General features: G+C 43.1%; 2 long non-coding RNA genes across 7 annotated transcripts in view; one reads left to right on the forward strand and one right to left on the reverse strand.

Moving 5' to 3' along the window:
• The window catches only part of LOC110149967 (uncharacterized), a 75353-nt gene that overhangs the window by 32139 nt on the left and 20611 nt on the right, over positions 1 to 22603 (forward strand). For 3 of the 6 annotated variants that reach the window (XR_002317594.2, XR_002317593.2, XR_011484350.1), the window contains exon 1: positions 10053 to 11174. This is a non-coding gene — a long non-coding RNA (uncharacterized lncRNA). Of the gene's footprint in view, positions 1 to 7735; positions 7882 to 10052; positions 11175 to 14745; positions 15868 to 22603 lie in introns of those variants that run through there. The other 3 variants (XR_011484353.1, XR_011484351.1, XR_011484352.1) reach the window with 3 other exon arrangements.
• LOC110149966 (uncharacterized) lies at positions 5209 to 12043 on the reverse strand. Its single transcript, XR_002317592.2, has 5 exons — positions 11863 to 12043; positions 11017 to 11155; positions 7549 to 7637; positions 6547 to 6643; positions 5209 to 6068 (listed from the first exon to the last, which is right to left on the reverse strand). It is a non-coding gene; the product is annotated as an uncharacterized lncRNA (long non-coding RNA).

Here is a 22603-nt window from a genome sequence, read left to right on the forward strand (position 1 = left end):
AATATAATTCCCTGGGCTATATAATAGGTCCTTCTTGTTATCTATCGTCTGCAGAGTAGTGTATATCGTTCATCCTAAACTCCTAATTTATCCCTCCTCGCCCCTACTTCAGATGGTAAAGAATCTGCCCGCAATATGGGAGACCCAGGTTTGATCCCTGGGTTGGGAAGATCCCCTGGAGAAGGAAAAGGCTACGTATTCCAGTATTCTTGCCTGGAAGATCCCATGGACTGAGGAGCCTGGTGGGCTACAGTCCATGGGCTCACAAAGAATCAGACATGACTGAGCGACTAACACTTTCACTTCACTTTCTCACGCCTGCTTTGGTAACCATAAGTTTGTTTCAGTTTCTGTGAGTTTATTTCTGTTGTGTAAATAACTTCATTTGTTTTTAGATCCTGCATATAAGCATTTGTCTTTCACTGACTTACTTCACTTAGCATTATAATCGCTAAGTCCATCCATGTTGATGCAAATGACATTATTTCATTCTTTTTTTTTTTTTATGGCAAATTACAACCCAATAAGCCCATGGACATATATCACCAAGAGGCATGTACTAGAATGTTAATGGCCACACTTCTCGAAATACCCCAGTGAAGTGAAAGTGAAAGTGTTAGCGGCTCAGCCATGTCTAACTCTCTGTGACCCCCTTGGATTGTAGCCCACCAGGCTTCTCTGTCCATGGAATCCTCCAGTCCAAGAAGACTGGAGTGGGTTGCCATTCCCTTCTCCAGGGGATTTTTCCGACCCAGGGATCAAACGCAGGTCTCCCACATTGCAGGCGAATTCTTTACCATCTGAGCCACCAGGGAAGCCCCATAATATCCCAAACAGGAAACAGCTCAGACAATGTGGTCCAGCAGCAGAATGGATTATAGGAGTCTGGAGTGTGGTGTAGCCACACAGTCGCATGGCCCAGCAGCAAGAAAGTACTGTGGGTGAATCTCATAACATCACATTAGGAAGACAGACGTTTGAAGAGCACATTCCCAATGATTCTGTTTATGTAGTACACAAAAACTAAGCTCTATGGAGAGAAGTTAGGACAGTGGCCACCCTTAGGAGGAAAGGAAAAATTACTGGAAGGCGTGAGTCGTGGAATTCAGAGTTGCTGACCATGCTCTGTGATTGGTCTTAGTAAGTGGATGTAGTCAGTCTGGGGAAACTGATCAAGTCATACATGTATAATATGTGCATTTTCATTAGAAATGAAGCTTTCCAGGTGGCACAAGTGGTAAAGAACATGCCTGCCAATGCAGGAGACATAAGAGACATGAGTTTGATCTCTGGGTCTGGAAGATCCCCTGGAGTAGCAAATGGTAACCAACGTCAGTGTTCTTGCCTGGAAAATTCCACAGACAGAGGAGCCTGGCGGGCTTATAGCCCATGGGGCCACAGAGAGTCAGACACGACTGAGTGACTAAACACACTCACGAACACAACATTAAAAAGATAAGAATGTATTAATGAAAAATAAAATAATCAAAAGCATTGTAGCAGCCAAGTAAAGCTAAATTACTTAGTCTGTGGAGATTTCTCATCTCACTTGTTTTTTAATCACCACTTGCTGCCTCCTGGGCTAGAAGGGCTGATTCAAGCCACAGAAACAGGAGTAAACATTTGTATAAATAGGATGCATGTCGTTTTGGTTTGATTGACAGTTTAATTAGGCACATGTTCTTTCATTGCCATTCTAATTAAATTGGTGGAGGATCCAGAAATTCCAGGTTGTTACATTTGTCTCTTGATTGTTGGATTTTTTATTTTTTAGAGGATTTATTATACTTATGAACAGGATGGTGTCCTTGGCATGAAGAAGCCACACTCACTACAGCAGAAAGGTTAATCTTATTATATTAACAATGAAATTGCTAAATGAAGGGGCAAAACGGGAAAATTGCCCCATTGCTCCCCAGTGTCCTCAGTCACAAAACAGGGCTTCTGGAATGTGGAAACCAGCCTTGAATTTAAGAGCAGCAGCAAAAAGCAAGTGAAAGTCCTTGCCAATTTTACAAGGCAATCTCAGGCTCCCTCTCACTGGCTTTTTTTTTTTCTTCTTTTACTGCAGCTAGTTTAAAGTGATGCTGTAACTTTAATGGTTACTAGGAATAAACACAACCCAGCTCCAGCAGGGCTTATCCAAAAAGGGTGACTGTAGACTCAGAAAAAAATTGAGGGGCCCTCTGCTTCACGCCCCTGGCTCTGGGCTATAGACTGTCTGGAAATCATTGCTAGGGACCCAGTCATCTGAATTGGTAAGGCAGGCTGGTAATGGAGCTTTGCTCTCTACCTTCTTGTACTCTGACCCTTTGGGATTCAGCCTAGATTGTCTCCACTAATTTTAGTTTTGCATAATTAGGATTAAAGAATGTCTTTAAAAAATTTTTTTCTTTAAGAATTTCTTTTCCTCTTAGACATTTTTACTTAATTTAGGGTAGGTAATTGGAATCCTGTTTTCTCCCAGAGTAAACTAGAAAGGTGTTTGGGTATAAGTCAGAATTAGTGTGTAAGATTTCTATGGAGATTTCAACTCGAATCTACACACTTTATAAATATATATTTTTTCAGAATTAGTCACAATTAGTCACTTCTAATGCAAAAGTTAAACATGGTAAGCCTTAACATATTAAATTAGATAACCTTTAAGAGGAGATATCAGCATATAGGTAAAGTTTTATCACTATTTTTTAGCTGTTTCCCATCTCATGCGTGAGTGCTATGTTGCTGCAGTTGTGTCAGACTCTTTGCATCCCCATGGGCTGTAGCCCACCAGGCTCCTCTGTCCATGGAATTTTCCAGGTAAAAATACTGGAGTGGGTTGCCATTTCCTCCTCCAGGGGATCTTCCTGACTCAGGGATTGAACCTATATCTCCTTTGTCTCTTGCATTGCAGGCAGATTCTTTACCACTGAGCCACGCACGGGGAAGCCCATTTCCTGTCTCATCTTAATCTAATTTTGATCTCACCCCTGATCATCAGGGGGCTTTCCTAATAGCTCAGTTGGTAAAGAATCCGCCTGCAATGCAGGAGACCCCGGTTCAATTCCTATGTGGGGAAGATCTGGTGGAGAAGAGATAGGCTACCCACTCCAGTTTTCTTGGGCTTCCCTTGTAGCTCAGCTGGTTAAGAATCCACCTGCAATGAGGGAGACCTGGGTTTGATCCCTGGGTTGGGAAGATCCCCTGGAGAAGGGAAAGGCTACCCACTCCAGTATTTTGGCCTGGACAATTCCATGGACTGTATAGTCCATGGGGTCGCAAAGAGTTGGACGGGACTGAGCAACTTTCACTTTCACTTTCTGATCATCAGGATGACTGTTTCCAAATCACCCTCAGCACTGACTTGGAGACATATGCAATCAGCTCAATTCACTGAAAATTCACTGAGGGCTTCCCTGGTAGCTCAGATGGTAAAGAATCCACTTGCAATACAGGAGACCTGGGTTCAAGTCCATGGACAGAGGAACCTGGGGGCTATAGTCCATGGGGTCACAAAGAGTTGGACAAAACTGAGCGAATAACTTTCAACATTTATGATGTGTCAGGCACTGTACTTGATATTCAGTTCAGTTCAGTTCAGTCACTCAGTCGTGTCTGACTCTTTGCGACCCCATGTATCGCAGCACGCCAGGCCTCCCTGTCCATCACCAGCTCCCAGAGTTTACTCAAACTCATGCCCATCGAGTCGGTGATGCCATCCAGCCATCTCATCCTCTGTCATCCCCTTCTCCTCCTGCCCCCAATCCCTTGCAGCATCAGGGTCTTTTCCAATGAGTCAACTCTTCACACGAGGTGGCCAAAGTACTGGAATTTCAGCTTCAGCATCAGTCCTTCCAATGAACATCCCGGACTGATCTCCTTTAGGATGGACTGGTTGGATCTCCTTGCAGTTCAAGGGACTCTTGATATTAGAGACAGAAAATGAATAAGAAACTAGTCCTGTCTTTTTTTTTCCTTCTTAAGATTTTTGGATATGAACCATTTAAAAAAATCTCTATCAAATTTGTTACAACACTGTTTTTTTATGCTTTGGTTTTTTGGCTGCAAGGCATGTAGGATCTTAACTCTCTGTCCAAATATTGAACCCATGCCCCCTGCATTGGAAGGTAAGTCTTAACCACTGGGCTACCAGGGAAGCCCCAAAAGTGTTCCTGTCTTAGAGGAACTCAAACTTAGATAGAAGGGCAAACATATAATGGCAGGATATTAGAGGATAAAGGTAAGTAGAAATTATAAATAAAGAACAGAGAAGGAAGGAATTAGGGGATTCTTGGAAAGGCCTCCTGAAGAAGGGAATATCTGGACTTAGTTTTGAAGGATGAAGAGGTTTTCCCCAAAAGACTTTGAAAGAACTCAGTGAGCACAGGCATAAGTACTTGAAGCAACCTAGCCTGTGCTGAAAACTAGAGGTAAAGCTTTTATAGGTAGATAGAGGCAAATGGTACCTTAACATTAATCTTGGACCTTCTGTAAGCGATGGGACAAGTGAGAAGGATTCTAAATAGGTAGCATGATTGGCCCACTTAGGTGCAGCTTGGAGGATGGACTGACTCGGTGCCTGGAGGTGGAAATGCTATTAAAAGTAGGAGGACTGATGATCCTATTTGCAGGGCAAGAATAGAGATACAGACACAGAGAACAGGCTTGTGGACATAGTAGGGGAAGAAGAGTAGCATTGAAACATATATATTACCATAGGTAAAATAGCTAGCTAGCGGGAAGTTGCTGTGTAATATAGGGAGCTCAGCTCTGTGCTCTGTGATAACCTAGAAGGACACGACAAGTAGGAGGGGTGGGGGAGTAGGAGGGATGCTCTAGAGGGAGGGAACGTATGTATACTTATGGTTTCTTCATATTGTTGTACAGCAGAAAGTAACACAACATTGTAAAGCAATTATCCTCCAATTAAACAAAAGTAGGAAAAACAATTAAGAGATTGTTGCATTAGTTTAGGTTAGTGATGATGAGAATTCGGACAAAAATGTCAAGACAGTTGGAATCAAGAAGACAATTTGAAATCCTTTTTTTTTTTTTTTAATGAATTAGCCATGGATTTACACCACCTGTAAAAGAAGACAATTTGAGATATATTTAGAAGCACAAGCAGTACTTGGTGAAGAGAGATGCTTAGTTTAACAAACTCTCCTCCACCTCACCTGATAACTTTTGCTACCTTCATGGTGATCTCCATCCCCGTATCTTGGGACCATGGATATCTTGACCCTTCAGGAGCTGAGCACACCTCTCTGCAGGGACTCCAAGCTGATTGGTTCTGAGGTTCAAGACCTTCCAAACCTCACCAGCTCCTCCTCACCATAATTCCTAATCACACAGCAGTACTGTCCAGAGAAAGCAAAGCCCCAACCCAGACTTCTTAAACCTAGAAGGTTCTCTCAGGTATGTGTTAGAAGCCAAAGAGAACAACCTGGAATACTTCCCTCCATCTGCTCTTTGAGCTTTAGTTGGCAGCTGCTCACTAGGTATAGCATTATTTAAGTACTTTTCTAAAGAACATCTTAAGCTCATGATCTGACTTACTTTAGAGAATTCTATTTATACACCTAAAGATGTATTAGAATAGAATATCTAAAAAACACATTTTTACAAAACAGGAAACTGAGCAATTCATGAACAGATATTAATGGATCTATTCTTGTTTTCAATCACACAAAAATAGTCCTGAAAAAAATCCATTTTAGGTGCAGCATTTCAGACACTCTGGGTTGCAAATACCAGGAAAGCTAAGTCAAGTTGGATTAGGCTCCAAAGGAAAATTATGAGCATACACAGCAGGGGATAGCCATTCTATTCCCTTCTTCAGGGGATCTTCCAGACCCAGGGATCAAACCTGAGCCTCCTGCATTGCGGGTGGACTCTTTAACTTCTGAACCACCAGGGGAGCCCCTATGGCAGGGGGTACAGACATGACCTCATCCAGGGCCATCCAAACAGCAGCCTCTACTTCCTGGCTTGCTTCTTCAAGTTGGCTGCATCCTTTACAGCTATCCATGGCTTGCAAGATGGAAGCCAACAGCTCCATGTCCATGTACACACCAAGTTTAAGTCTAAGGGTAAAATCAAAGCCAGGAAAACGTGATGTTCTACTTAGAGGAGATTCCCCAGAAAAAGCCCCAGAAATGTGGCTGTTTCTCAGAGAAAGTTCTGAGTCCTGGTACCAGAAGAGAAACTGAATTACAAGCAACTAAAGACAAGGAAGGGCTTCCCAGTTGGTGATAATGGTAAAGAACTCGCCAGCTCATGCAGGAGACATAAGAGATGTGGGTTCGATCCCTGGGTTGGGAAGATCCCCTGGAGGACGGCCTGACAACCTGCTCCAGTATTCTTGCCTGGAGAATCCCATGGACAGAGAAGCCTGGAGGGCTACAGTCCATGGGGTCGTACATGACTAAAGCAACTTAGTACAGCGCAGCACAAAGACAACAAATATCTACTCTACTAGAAAATTCAAAAATTCAGAGAGGAGAATGAGACTTTGTGTTTATGGAGTCAACTGCTTCATTTGCCATCTACTCAGCAACTCACCCAATGATAGGCATGTGATCCGTGCTCACTAAATATTTGTTGAATGAGTGAATACTGTGTGCTCTTCCTGTCAGAACTGCTGTCTGGTGTCTTGATTCTGAGAGAGGAAATTGCACAGGAGACATGTGGTTCTGTCATTACTGTCATCCCTCATGCCATTGTCCCACCACCCTGAAACCATCATCCTATACTTGAGTTGTCTGTTCACTCATCTACATCTCTTCCCCTGGACTGCAAATCCCTGAGGGCAGGGGCTATGTCCTTCCTCTTTGGCATAAAGGACCTGGCATAGCATTGGCACAATATCTGTCCTCAGTAATTATTTGCTGTATATATGCATGCAGACTCTTGAGAGTCCCTGCAAGGACTGCAAGGCGATCAATCCATTAAATCCTACAGGAAATCAACCTTGAATATTCATTGGAAGGACTTGTGCTGAAGCTGAAGCTCCAAGACTTTGGCCACCTGATGCGAAGAGCTGACTCACTGGAAAAGACCTTGTTGCTGGGAAGGATTGAGGGCAGGAGGAGAAGGGGGCAGCAGAGGATGAGATGGTTGGATGGCATCACTGACTCAGTTGACATGAGTTTGCACAAACTCTGGGAGATAGTGAAGGACAGGGAAGTCTAGCATGCTGCAGACCATGGAGCCGCAAAGAGTCAGACATGATTTAGCGACTGAACAACAACTGTGCATGCATGCATGAATGAAAGAACAATCAATTGAGAGGCAGCTCTTTTACGTCCTTCAGAAAATTACTGTTTAGCAGTGATTTCCACACTTGTTTGCACATTTGAACTATCTTGGGGTAGGGGCGAGGTCTTCAAAATATTCTAAAGCCCAGGACGAACTCCAGATCAATTAAGTCTCAGTATTTGAGGATTACACCAGGCCATCAGCAATATCTGAAGCTACTCAGGTGACCCCAGTGTAGAGACAAGTTTTATTCAGAAACTTGGCGAACTGTAGGGGACACCTGCAGTTGCCTTTTCTGGTGGGTACCTCGGTTAATGATACTGCACCCTCTGGGACCAGGAGGTGAGAAAACTGCTGAGCTTGTATAACCAGGCCTAGGGAATGTCTCCAGGGACCTGGAAAGATAGAGAAGGGATGTTTATCAGACTCTACAATTTAAACTCACTTTGTGTCAATCATTTATTAATACTTTCCTTTCTTTGTGTCAGTGCAGAAGAGTGAGCTGGAGCACACCACTTGTAACAATAGCCAACAAATTGGATATCTTCTCCTGGTCTTGCTGGCCTCTTCAAAAGATGTTAAGCACCCACAGGAATGATGTCCAGGTTTTGTGTCTCTCAAACACCCACCTTAGACAAGGTAAAGGGGTCTAACCCATCCAAAGCAAATTTTAGAATTTAAACTTTTGTATCATTGAAACTGCAGAAACCATTGACCTCTCTTTCCATTCAGTTCAGTTCAGTTCAGTCACTCAGTCATGCCCGACTTTTTGCGACCCCATGAATCACAGCACGCCAAGCCTCCCTGTCCATCACCAAATCTCGGAGTTTACTCAAACTCATGCCCATCGAGTCGGTGATGCCATCCAGCCATCTCATCCTCTGTCATCCCCTTCTCCTCCTGCCCCCAATCCCTTGCAGCATCAGGGTCTTTTTCAATGAGTCAGCTCTTCGCATGAGGTGGCCAAAGTACTGGAGTTTCAGCTTCAGCATCAGTCCTTCCAATGAACATCCCAGACTGATCTCCTTTAGGATGGACTGGTTGGATCTCCTTGCAGTCTAAGGGACTCTCAAGAGTCTTCTCCAACACCATAGTTCAAAAGCATCAATTTTTTGGCGCTCAGCTTTCTTCACAGTCCAACTCTCACATCCATACATGACCACTGGAAAAACCATAGCCTTGACCAGATGGACCTTTGTTGGCAAAGTAATGTCTCTGCTTTTTAACATGCTATCTAGATTGGTCATAACTTTCCTTCCAAGGAGTAAGCGTCTTTTAATTTCATGGCTGTAGTCAACATCTGCAGTGATTTTGGAGCCCAGAAAAATAAAGTCTGACACTGTTTCCACTAGATCCTTGCTATTCAGCGGGTAGTCAATGGACCAGCAGAGTGGGCTTTCATTAGGACTCTTTTTTTGGCCACTCTGTGAGGCATGTGGGAACTTAGTTCTCTGACCAGGGATTGAACTCACACCCCCTGCAGTGATACTGCACAGTCTTAACCACTGGACCACCAGGGAAGGACCCCACTAGGAGCTTTTTAAAAATGTAGACTCTCAGACTCCAGACCTTCTGAATCAGAATGAACACTTTAACAAGACCCCAGGTGACGTGCATGCACATTTATGGCTGAGAAACACACTTTTATACTACCTTGATGGGAAAAAAGAAAAAAATAAGTTTTGACATTCCTTCTGTTGCTCAGAAATGTCTTAAATTTTTTTTCTTTTGTAGGATTTTGACTACTTGTATCTTTACTGAAAAATGCCCAAGATGCCTACATCTTTTACTTGTGAAAAATAGGCTTACCTTTTGGGTTCTCAAAACAGTGTTTGGAGATTCTTATATTAGCATTTGGAGGCCTGAGTCTTTGCATTTAACTAGAGAAATTCTAGACTTCTTACTTCTAAGCTGTATTACTCTAGCAACTACGGTGAAGCAAGGAGATGGTCTGAATGTACCTACACTGGACTGGATAGTTCCTATTCTCATCATTGTTATCCTTTATGTTTGTGAGTATCTTGGTTTAGTTGGGATAAAATAATCTGAATGAAAATTCAATCAATATAAACCTATGCTTGAGCAAAGGGATTATGAAAGAACCAGGAACCACTGCAGAAATGTGATTTACTTGATTTGTGAAAAGAGGGGTTTACTGAGATCAAAGGTCAGAGATCAAACTTTTAAAAAAAATATTTATTTATTTGGCTAAACCAGGTATAAGTTTTGGGATCTTTGGTTGTAACAAGCAGAGTCTTTCTTAGTTGCAGCATATGGGATTTAGTTCCCTGGCCAGGGATGAAACCTGGACCCCCTGCACTGGAAGCCTGGAGTCTTAGCCACTGAACTACAAGGGATCAAAATTTAAAGCTAAATCTAGGCAGAATGGGTAGGGCTGATAGAAGTGGGGGTACATGTGGCAATCAGGTTGGGGGAAATGGGATGTTTGATGGTAAATGAGGGTTCCATAGTTTTGGTATGGCATCCAGGGAAATGAATTTGCACCCATGTTGAAATTGTCTAGAAAACCTGAGACCCCAGTGGAAATCCCTGGCATTCTTCCTGCAGCAGCTAATGGGTCTGATGTGAAATGAGTGGTAATAAGAAATCCGATTTCTGCATTTAGACTCTAATCTAGATTTAGTTGCAAAGTTCTAAAATACACACGTGTATTCGTCTATTAGGGCTGCCATAACATAGAGGCACAGACCAGGTGTCCTCACAGTTCTGGAGGCTCTGAACCCAAGATCAAGGTGTCAGTAGGGCTGGTTTCTTCCGAGGCCTCTCCTTGGCTTGTACGTGACCATGTTCGCACTCTGCCTTCTCACTGTCTCTCTGTGCTTGTCTGTGTCCTGTTCTCTCCTTGAAAGGACACCAGTCAGAGTAGATCCACCCCAGAGACCCCATGGACTGCTGCACGCCAGGCCTCCCTGTCCTTCACCATCACCCAGAACTTATCCAAGTTCATGTCCATTGAATTTCAGCATGCCCACCCTGCAGACCCAATTTAACTTCAATTTCCTCTTTAAAAGGGCTCCCTAGGTGGCTCATTCATAAAGAATCAGCCTGCCAGCTTCCCCGGTGGGTCGATGGGTAAAGAATCTGCCTGCCAGTGCAAGAGTAACAGGCTCTATCCCTTGGCCAGGAAGATCCCATATGCCTCGGAGCGACTTAAGCCCGTGGACCACGACTTCTGAGCCTGTGCTCTAGAGCCCACGAGCTGCAACTACTGAGCCTGCCTGCCTCAGCTACTGAAGCCTGTGTGCCTTAGGGCTGATGCTCCCCAACAAGAGAAGCCACTGCAATGAGAAGCCCCACGCATGTCAAACAAAGAGTAGCCCCCACTTGCTGCAACTGGAGAAAAACCCAAGCACCAGTGAAGATCCAGAACAGTCAAAAATAATAAATAAATATTTAAAAGAGAAATAAGCCTGCCAATGCGAGAGACACGGGTTCGATCCCTGAGTTGGGAAGATTCCCTGGTGAAGGAAATGGCAGTCTACTCCAGTATTCTTGCCTGGGAAACCCCATGGACAAAGGAACCTGGCAGACAACAGTCTATGAGATCACAAAGAGTCAGACTTGACTGAGCAGCCGAACCACAAGCAACCTCTTTAAAGACACGCTTTCTAAATACCATCACATTCTGAGGTACTGGGGGGTTAGGGCAGCAACATTGATAATTTGGAGTGCATACAATTCAGCCCATACAGCGTTTCAGTTACCAAATTTAAAGCACAGGTAACAAGAAAGGAAATCTACAGGATTACTTACCTCAGTATCGCCCTTTTATTTATAAGGAAAAAAGCCACTGGAGATGAAGCAATTTATTTGATCATGAATGTCAGGACTGCGACCAGAATGCAGGTCTTCCTGGCCGGCTTCCTCTCCCTCAGGCCTCTTCCCTTTGAATCTTTTCCCAGACAACAAAGGTAAGACCTGTAGTGAGGTGCTTAATAAACACACAGATAGCTGGGTCTCTTAGTAAATGCAGGTTCTGATTCCTCAGGTCTGAGGTGGGGCCTAGGTTTCTGCATTTCCAGCCAGCAAGCTCTCAGTGTTTCTCCTACTGTAGCACTGGTCCCCAGGCTCTGACCCTGGACCAGCATCTCCTAGGAGCCTGCTAGAAATGCAAATTCCCAGGCCCACCCCAGGTTTACCAAATTGTAAGTTATTATGGTAGAGCCCAGCAATCCGTGTTTTAATAGATCTCGGGTGTTTCTGATGCCCATGCATGTTTGAGAAACTCTGCTCCTTAACCTTATTCTGCCTCAGAATTTCCTGATGGGTTGTTAGAAGCTTGGATCAACAATCAGAATCATGATAATGATATATGTGTTTAAAGCAGTGATTAGGAAGATGAAATATCTATATTTTTCTAAAAAAAACTCCAGGTAATATTGCCAGGCAGTGAGGTTTGGAGCCCACAATTCTTGACTGTACCCTGGAATCATCTAGGTTGTAATCAATCATTATAAAATATTCTATTTTTAGCCAGCTGTTCAGTGAGCACTTTGATTAACTGAAAGAACTTCCTTTCATTTCTCAAACCTCCCTCCTCATTCCCTGAGCCCCAAACTCTCTTCTTCCAACAGGGTCTTTCTGGACTTCAGATAATACCTGCCATTAGCAGGATGTCACTGAGCTGAGTTCCATTATATTCTGACACATCTGCTCTGCAAGGCTGCTATGTTCTGCGTCTCATCTTTGTGTTAACTTAGTTCTCATTATATTGAACATTCTATACACCCCTCCTCCCCACTTCTACAGACCCCCTCCCCTGGGTTTGCATGTGGAGACAGGTCATGCTTGGATGGCTTGCTGACACTGCATACAGCTGGGGCACATCATAAAGGAGGCAGAGATGATGTCAGAATGGTAAAGATGAAAAAGCAATAATACTCAGTGTTGGTGAGATTGTGGGGAAATAGGCACTCTCATGCATGATCAGGAAAAATCTAAATTGACATAACCTGTTTAAAGGACTTCCTAGGTAGAGCAGTGATAAAGAATTCCCCTGCAAATGCAGGAGATGTGGGCTCCATCCCTGGGTAGGGTAAACCCCTGGAGCAGGAAATGGCAAACTGCTCCAGTATTCTTGCCTGGGAAATCCTTACGTACTCTTGGGTTCAGCGACATTATTTCTGAGATTTTTTCTTACAGACACAGCCATACACTGAGCAAGGATGTATAGATAAGAGTGTTCACGGCTGGATTTTTGTAATGCCAGAAACCTGGAGGCTACTACAGGAGTTATCATTAAAAGTCTGGTTAAATCAGTTGTGCAGTGGTGTCTGTTAACTCTGTAAGTGCTGGAGAAGGCTGGAAGGCTGGACCCAACTGGGACTACTGCCCAGAATGTGGGCACCTAGCCTCACTATCCAGGATGTCAGAAGGCTGAGTTTCTTATATGGAAGCTCAGGGTTCCTAGAGAGGGTGCTGGGTGAACACAGATGACGCTGCATGGTCTTTTAATATCAGTCTTGGAAGGCACGCACTGCCCCCTCTGTCCTCCTCCATGGGTGGAAGTAGCTATAAACCTGCTCAGTTTCAAGGGGACAGACATAACGCTCCCATCAGAGGGAGAAGCACTAAGAATTTGTGGTCATGTTTCAAAATGACCACCCTGTTGTTACCTCTAAGGAGCAGAGGGTGGAAGAAGAGATTGATTTTCATTTTGTACCTTTCTATATTATTTGATTTAAATTTCTTACATTAATTTTTGAGATTAAAAGAAAGATAAAATAAGAAGAAAGTAATTAGAAGAAAAGGGAGGCCTGTGGTAGAAATTTTCAAGTGAAGTGAGGGATGGAAAAAGAGGGAGAAAGGCAGGCAAGCCTGGGAAAGGAGCCCTGGGGAGAAGACAGATATGGGATTGGTGGACATGCAGGGTAGCAATTTGACTTTGTGTTTGTGCTAGGCACCCATGGGGCAGCCTTCTGCCACCTGTCCCACATTATCTGCCCTTGGAAATACTGCTCATCCTTTAAGGAGCAATTCAAATATCATCTCTTGGGTAACCTTCTTAGACCCCTCCCAGCTAGACTGGCCTTCCATCATTGGTGTGAAGTGATCTGTCCATCATCTGTGCAAATCCCCCTGCATAGATCATGTACCAGCCCTCCTCTCTTGGTTTTTTGAGGCTATGTCTATGCTTCTCCAAACACTGTTCTTAAAAGCAGGCACATTTTGTTCATTTTCTCCATTCCCATGTTATTTAACATTGTGTCTTTGGACAGTGGATAGTCCATAAATATTTCTTAAATTACAAATGTCTTTCAATCTAAATTGGTATAATCACTATGGAGAACAGTATGGAAGTTCCTTAAAAAACTAAAAATAGAACTACCATATGGTCCAGCAATCCCACTCATGGGCATATATCCAGAGAAAACAATAATCCCAAAATATACATGCACCCCAATGTTCATTACAGCACTGTTTACAATTACCAAGAAATGGAAGCCACCTAAATGTCCATCAACAGAGGACAAGATAAAGATGTGGTACACACATACAATGGAATATTATTAAGCATAAAAGAAGGAAATAATGCCATTTGCAGCAACGTGAATGTACCTAGAAATTATCATACTCAGTGAAGTAAGTCAAAGACAAACACCATATGATATGACTCATATATGGAATCTAATTTAAAATATGATATGAATGAACTTATTCACAAAACAGAAATGGACTTACAAATATTGAAAACAAACTTCTGGTTATCAAAGGGAAAACATGCTTGTGGCAGGAGGGATAAATCAGGAGCTTGGGATGAATATTCACACACTACTATATATAAGAGAGATACCCCAGAGGACCTACTGTATAGCACAGGGAATTCTAATCTGTATTCTGTGATAACCTATATGAGAAAAGAATCTAAAAAAGAATGAATCACTTTGCTGTATGCCCCAAACTAATACAACATTATATATCAACTAAACATGCTTGGACTGCAAGGAGATCCAACCAGTCCATCCTAAAGGAGATAAGTCCTGGGTGTTCATTGGAAGGACTGATGTTGAAGCTGAAATTCCAATACTTTGGCCACCTGATGCGAAGAGTTGACTCATTGGAAAAGACCCTGATGCTGCAAAGGATTGGGGGCAGGAGGAGAAGGGGACGACAGAGGATGAGATGGCTGGATGGCATCACTGACTCAATGGACATGAGTTTGAGTAAACTCCGGGAGTTGGTGATGGACAGGGAGGCCTGGCGTGCTGTAGTTCATGGGGTCGCAAAGAGTTGGACACGACTGAGCGACTGAACTGAACTGAACTGATACTCCAGTTAAAGAAATGTCTCTTTCTCTTGGATCTATGTATACACATAGCTGATTCACTTAGTTGTACAACAGAAACTAATGCAACATTGTAAAGCAGTAATACTCCAAGTAAAAATGTCTCTCATTTAGCTAACATGTGTACCGCATAGACAATGTGCTATTAATAGGTAATGCCTTCAAATGTAAACTCATTTGCTCTCTTGTAACAATAGGAGCCGTCATCACGTCTGCTCTACAGAAGACAACATAGATGCATAGGGAGGTTAAAGAACAAAGTCCAAACCTGATAAATGGTGAAGCTTGGAATCAACCCAAACCAAGTGGCTCTAGACCCTGTCCTCTTTGCACCATTCTCTCTTTCATCCACCCATAATATAGCACGTTGCTAGTTTTCTCCATTCGAGAGTCGAGAAGAGTGCCTCACGGTACTTTCTGCAATGTTCCAGTCACCGGACAGAATTGGAATTCTACATACAAACTGCTCTCTGGACGGCCGTGCAGTAAAAGAAGTGGAACAGCGCTCAGCTGGTTCATTAGAGCCTTAGTCATTGAACCTTCTCTGTCTTTTCATTGACTTCAGCCTAGACTAGACAAGGCCTCCCAGGAAGCATGCTAAAGCTCCCAGAACTGTGATGGATGGCCCGGAAGGGTGTACAGAGGGAACATTATAGAAATGTCTGAGGGGAACGGAGGCTCAGAAAAGTGCTGGGATGTGGGCAGGAAATAATGTGAAAGAAATAATCATGGGTGGAGTGTAAAAACCCTGTGGTTGAAAACTCCAAAATGATGAAGTCACACATTTATTTTTGCCCATCTTTCCTCCCAATGATTGCAGAGCTACCATTATATGAGGACTGAGCCAACATAGTCAGTTTCAATACTTATTATCATGGTTTGTGTTGAAATAGAGCAGGGAACTTGGGCCAGTTACTTGTGGTCAAAGTGGTCCCAAGCTGGAAGGAAAGAGGGCAGTCAGTTGCATTGAACCCCACTCACCTTCATCTGGAAGAGAGTACTATTTAGAGGCGGGACTCGTAGGAAGGTTACATCAAACATGGAAGGGCTTTGTATGAAGTTTTCATTCCAGTTTGCTGTGAGGCTCCATGGATAGACAATACAAATATAAGAGTGCTGAATATTAGTCCTCCTGGTTGCTTATTGCTTTTTATCATCTAAACAACTTGCGCTAATTTCTAACATTCAACATTTATGGACTTCCAGGAACTCATAAATGTCACATCAGGCTGCCTCCTGGTGAATTTTTAATCAAGGGGGAGAATTTCAGCCACAAATAGACCAAGATTCAAGAGGCCTGATATTGATCGGGCAAAGTGGCACTTACGAACCTGAGGTTGAAGTAGTTTGGATAAAAGGAAGCTGGGCTTTTGATGGCCCTAGAGCCATCTTCTTCCATCCAGTTCAGGCGAGTATCAGATGTCCCCTTAGAGTTATCACGTAGCAGCAAATAGTATGAGATCTACTAAATGCTCATCCCAATAGCTGTCGGTATGAGGAGGAAAAGCTGCAATTCTGGCCCAGGTTAGATAGCATCTCAGTTAGAAATCCTGTAGATGTCACACTCCAATCCCAAAGCTGATTGTCCTGTTCTCCTCCATTTAGGATAGAAGGTGTCCTTGGGTGGAATGGGCCAAGCCAAGAGACTCTGAATGTTCTGCTCGGCACAGGGCCTGGTCTCCAAGTCTGAGGCCTTGAATCGTCCCTGCAGAGACTCAGAGCAGCACTTGTTATGTCAGGGATCACTCAGCCCTGTGAATGATGTCTCTCACTAATGCCAAGCCATGAATCATTGGTCTGTGGTACTGTAAAATTAACATGCGCCACTATAAATAACTCTTCTGTAATGGGCTGTCATTGATGGCTTTTTGGAAAGGCTTGACTCAGGAGTAAGGGTTTTAATGACTGTAATTGAAATTAGATGAAAAGCATCGGTATTGGGCTTTTTTTCTGACCCGTGCGAGGACAAATTCCATCATATGTCAAAACAATTATGCTGCATCAAACCTGAGGGACAGGGCACCCTGGCCACTCTCCTCCGGCACCTCTGACAAAGTCCCCTGAGGTGTCTCCTGGTGAGTGACAGGGCCCACGCCAGGCCTTCAAAAAGGACCTGAACAGAGCCAGGCAGAGCTGGCGGAGCATCCCCCCCAACTCCCGGCGGACAGCCATTACCAGCGGGAAGAGTCATTATTATTAATAACAACGGCTTTCCTTTGTAAAGTGGGATATGGTTTACAAAGCTCTTTCATGTCCATTATCTCATTTGATCCTCACCAAGGCACTGAGAGGTAGGTCAGACGTTCCTGCTATTATCCGCCTCAGATGTCTGCAGAGATGGAAGCTCAGAGAGCTGATGACTTGCCCAAGGTCGCACAGTCAGTAAGTGATGCAGCAGGAACTGGGACCTAGGATGCATCAGAAGGGTTCATGTAGAGTCTCTTCCTCTTCCTGTCTGACCAGCACGCCTCTTGCTCCTGTGAAGTACTCAACCCTAAATGATCCTGACAGACCCCTGTATCCTCATCATTAACAGGAAGATAAAGACAGCCGAGGACAAATGCAAATGTAGGATGTTTTTCAGCGACCAACTCGAATTCTAAACAGCTTTTCCTACGATGATCTGAGTGATGGGCAGAGGTTCTAAGCAAGAGGGTGGAGAGGTTTTGAAACAGACTGGATTGGAGCCCCCGTGCTCTCTTTTCATTTTGCTTCTGGTGGGATTGAGAGCTTCAGGAGTTTCCCGGAGGGTGATGTTTCCTGGAGGTTTTGCGAAGGATCAGGCTTTCACAAGGAAAAGCCCCAAGATTGGAGATTAAGGTCCAGAGAGATCTGGGTCTCTGGGTCTCTGAAACCCCGCCACCTCTGTTCCCTGGAATCAGATTCAGGTCTGCTTAGATGTCCCAGTCCCCTGCACGTGTCCTGAGAAGGAGGGGTTCTGAAGTTACCACCACACCCTTCAGACCCAGGATGGCTGTTGCTGGCCTTGCTCTTGGGAGGCAGAAAAATCTCAGAAGCAGTAGAAACCATATGCTTCAGCCATTATCTTCCAAACCTCCCGCCCCAGACAATTAGTCAGAGGAGCTGAGCCCACGTGGGCCTCCAGCCCTACCATCTCCCCACCGAGCCTCCCGCGCTGGGCCAGAGGAGGTTTGCAAATGAACATGCAGCCAGCATACCTTTGTCCCTGTAGCATGTCACCATTCCCCACCTGGAGACGGCTCCATAATCCTCCTGTGCAAAAATAACAAGTCCCACACAGGGTTGCGTACATGGTCTAATTACACGTAACAAAACAGCTCCTCTCAGGAGAGAAGGAGTGTTTGCTAGTAAATTAAGAGATGCAAAAACCACTGTGAGCCGTGCTGATTAATCCAGTTCTCTAGCAATGGGGAAGGATCCTTGAGAAATGGGTTTGCAGTTTGATGATAATTAGATGCCCACCATGGGGGCTTTCCATCGTCACCAGCTTTTGTGTGAAGGGGAGGGAAAATGACTGGGAAGGAAACTCAGAGCTGATTTGTTGGGGTTGTGTTGAAGGAATGGAAATGGCTCCAAAAAACACTAGTACTTATTAAATGGGTAAAGTTCCAGGGAGCCCACCCACATGGGCTCTCAGTACCTCTCGCTGCCATTTGAGATGACACAGCATCTGTACAGATTGAAAACTTTATCCCGCTTTGCTCTGAAGAGCTGCGGATTTATCTGACTTTCTCTACCCCTTTCAGCACCGAGCTTGGAGAGCCACTCTGGGCTGCGGTCTAAGGGGACCTTGTTGATTACAGAGAAGACAGAACAAACACATTAGAAAAAACCGAGAAAAACATGCTTGCGAATAATTACAACTGTAACGACAGACTGTGTGGGTTTGAAGATGGACTGGGGGCAGGGACACACGCAGGGGCACACACATGCCGCCTGAGGCTTAATACAAAGTGCCTGAGCGATCTAAAGGAGCTCTGTTTGAATTTGGGGGTTTGTCACTTCCCAGCAGCCACCTGACCTCTCTGGGCCTTAGTTTTCTAATCTGCAATATGGGATTAGTAATTATTTCTGCCCTTCCTACTTTGAGCTATTGTGGAGATTATATAGGAAAGCAGTACACAAATGTCATTTCCCCTCATATTAGCACAATGTCTAGCACATAGCAAGTGCCTAATAAATACGCTAGTTGATGGATGGGAAGACAGATGCTAAAGGGTGAGAATGGAGGTATTTGAAACATTTGAAAAACTCAAGGGAGATTTGCTATAAATCACCGGTTTTTAATAGAATTTTTAAACAAGAAAGGGTGTGGAGATCTGCTAGGAAGAGCAAGGGAATATCTCTGACTGTACAAATGAAAAAATCTGAGCAGGAATAGCATATTCCCTTGGCTAGAATCTGAGTAGAGTAGGAGTTGAAGGGCATTAGGTAAAGAATGAGGAAAAGGAGGAGAATTAGTGGCAGGCTGGAAGGTCAGAGGTTAGCTGTGGTGTAGCTTGTGTCTGAGCAAATAGCTGATTGTATGAGCGTGTGTGTGAAGATGGCTGCCCATGTGAAGATGGGTAACCGTGAAAGACTGGGCATCCTTGTAAAGATGAGCATCCACATAAAGCCTGCAGCATCCTTGCAGAGATGGACACCCATGCAAGGCCTACAGCATCCTTTTGAGAGAAGTTCAGGTTTGCAGTTGGTGATCAAAAAGCACATAGACTGTACACATGTACAGAATCCAGAATTCTAGTGCTCCCACCACCTTTTGTGGCAGTAGTAATTGGGGATAAAGGAAAGAAAGTAGAATGGGAATACATAGACTTGATCATGAGCTGAAACTCTGCTATATACTGATGGAGTAGCTACTGGAAAGGGCCACCCTAATCCAATGTCCAGGATCTCAAGAGTTGGGACAGTTCAAGGACCCTATTCCAGAAGCAGTAAAAATCTCCACGGAACCAAAGACAACCTGAGAATATTCCAGGGGAGCCATCTCCCACACTCCTGCATCCCATTTTAGCCAGTGCTCTTCTGCAGAGTTGTAATCCCTAAAGATGAGAAAAAATATGTCTCCACTACAATAGAAAGAACTTCTGTGAGAAAGAGCTGTGTTTTGAATGTTTTAATACACAGAAATTGACACCCATCTACTTGGGTATTCAAAAACCCTCTCTCTGGAATAGAATAACAATGCTTTCTTCTCTGTATTTTCCTTGCATGCTGCCACGAACTGCTGTTGTGAAGCAAATCCTTCTGTTGCAATCTTTTATTTTTACCTCCCCCCCACTTTGTAAATCACTTTCTTTCTCTAAAAGATTAAAGTGCGGTAAAAGCTGCAAAGTGACTAAGAAAAGGACCCCTCTGAGTCAAGAGATATGCGCCCTCCCATGTATCTCTGAGTCACAGCTGCTAATGTTTCTTGACATAATCCAGTTTATCTTTTGATTTTTTTCTCTCCTCAGTTTAGAGAAAATTCCAAAGCGTTTGAGGATGGGAGATTTTGCCCTGTTGCATGAACCTCCCTTTCCATCATGGGGAACTTCCTGTCAAGGACCACATGACTATGCTGTGACATGTTCATTCTTGGCACAGCCTGGACATCACTTTGCTCCCCACTGCCAAGTCATTCTGGGAGATGGTGACAGTGTGCCTCCAGGAGTCCCAAGCTGCCACTCATAGGTGGTGACTACCCATTGCTTCCCTGTTCACATCCTGGTACAGAGGGGACTGTGTTAATTCAAATCCGGAGCCTCCCGTTGCTAGCTGTGGTCTTTCAACAAGTCACTTCGCCTCTCTGAACTTTGATTTCTCTTCTGTAAAATGGAATGACAATACGGAACCATTGGAAAATACTGATCATTGGCAGATAGAGTGATAACCTTTACTTTCTTGACACTTAACGGGCCTTTTATAGGTACAAGCTCACTTTCCACCTCTTTAGTTTAAAGCATTTCTCCATCTCTCTTTCTCTCTCTCATTTTTTCTGTCTGCACACACATATGTGGACAGATACATAAGAAACTGGCAATAGTGGTGACTGCTATCTAAAAGTGAAAGTGAAAGTCACTCCATTGTGTCTGACTCTTTGCGACCCCATGGACTATACAGTCCATGGAATTCTCCAGGCCAGAATACTGGAGTGGGTAGCTTTTCCCTTCTCCAGAGGATCTTCCCAACACAGGTCTCCCGCATTATAGGCAGATTGTTTACCAGCTGAGCCACAAGGGAAGCCCAAGAATACTGGAATGGGTAGCCTATCTCTTCTCCAGCCGATCTTCCTGGCCCAGGAATTGAATCAGGATCTCCTGCTTTGCAGGCAGATTCTTTACCAACTGAGCTATCAGGGAAGACCTGCTGCTATCTTAAGAGGATGCTTTTTACCTTTCACTGTTCAACTTTTTGTACTATTTGAATTTTTGTCATTAGTGTGTATTTCTTTGAAAATATATTTGTCATTTACATGTATTTCTTAAAAATAAGCAAAACATGTATATTTAGAAACTCTGCATTTCTAACCATTAGTCCTACCCCCCCCCCCCAACACCCCCACCCCTGCTCCAAGATCTTCTCTTTCTTTCCAGGCTTGGAAGTATCACACCAAAAAGATACAAAAAGAAAAACCCATCCATTTCTGTCTTGACGTGACTAATATTGATTGCAGTACTTATTTAGTGTGCAAGACCTCCAAATTTAAGAAGTTCTGGGAAGTAGGTGGACTTTTTAATAAAGGGTTGAAAAATTAGATAGCCATTGGGAAAAGATAAAAATGCATTCATATCTCACACCATCTTCCAAAATATACTCTAAATATATTAGAGATTTAAATGTAAAAAAAAAAAAGAATGAAACCACATGAGTATTTCCTTACATAAAAGAAGGCACTTTTTTTTTCTTTTAAAAATATGGGTGAATTTCTTTATAATCTGGGTATGGAGAAAGCTTTGTTAATCATAATTCAAAATCCAGATTTAAAAAAGAAGAAAAATGTGGTCAAAATATTAAAACAAAATTCTTTCGTGGCAAAAAGATCAGAAAGTCAAAAGATAAGCAACAAACTTGGAAAAAGTCTATTTAATATACATCATAGATAAAGAGCTGATAGCTTCCTCATATATAAAGAACATTCAAAAATCAAGAAATGAAAGTCCAAAATCTTAAAGAAACATGAGCAGGAGAAACAGACACTTCAGAGAAAAATAGACACAAATAGTCTTCAAATATGTATAAAACTGCTGAAACTTACTCTTAATGGGAGAAATGAAAAATAAAACTACATTCTGCTGCTATTTTTTTAACCTATCAGAGCAGCAGAATTGAAAAAGTTGACGATAGACACTTTGAGCAAGGAAATAGATACTCTCACAAATTGCTGATATAAGAGTAAGGTGGCGAGTCTCCACGGAGAAGATTCCAGCATATTGAACAAAACTAGGCATTTACCTTTTGAGCCAGCAATTATTCTTGTTGGGATTTATCCTGCAATACACTTCACAAATATAAACCCTTGTGATAAAGTTATTTACTGTGATGCTATTTATTGTAAGAAAACACTGGAATCAACTGAAATGCCTGCTATAGTAGATACATTGAATAGCACACACAGGACAGTATACACAATGTAAAAAATAATGAAGACGCTCTCTAGGAACTGATATGCAATGATTTTTCAGGATCTGTTGTTAAGAGCAAAATGTAAGGTGTGAAAGAGTATATAGTTACCTTTAAAAAAAGAGACAAGAAAACAAACTTATTTGCTTGCTTTTGCCAAAAGAAATGCAAGAAGCATGAACCACAAACTAAGGAAAGTGATTACGACAAGGCACGGGACAGGGGGAAGGAATCATTATGGATAATAGTGAGATTTCTATGAATATACCTTTTTCATATAGTTTTGACTTATAAATTGTGTAAGTGTCTCATATAGTTTAAAATAAAATTAAGTCAGTAACCTACAAAGCAAATCTTAAAACTGGAAGCCAACCACATATCAAATCGATAATACAACCATGCAGAGAATAAATAATTAACTCACAAACTCTTGAGCCCAGTGTTCCAAATGTATATCCTAATGTGTTCAGT

This window comes from Odocoileus virginianus, chromosome 28 (genome assembly GCF_023699985.2).
Source record: "Odocoileus virginianus isolate 20LAN1187 ecotype Illinois chromosome 28, Ovbor_1.2, whole genome shotgun sequence".
Lineage (NCBI taxonomy): Eukaryota > Metazoa > Chordata > Mammalia > Artiodactyla > Cervidae > Odocoileus > Odocoileus virginianus.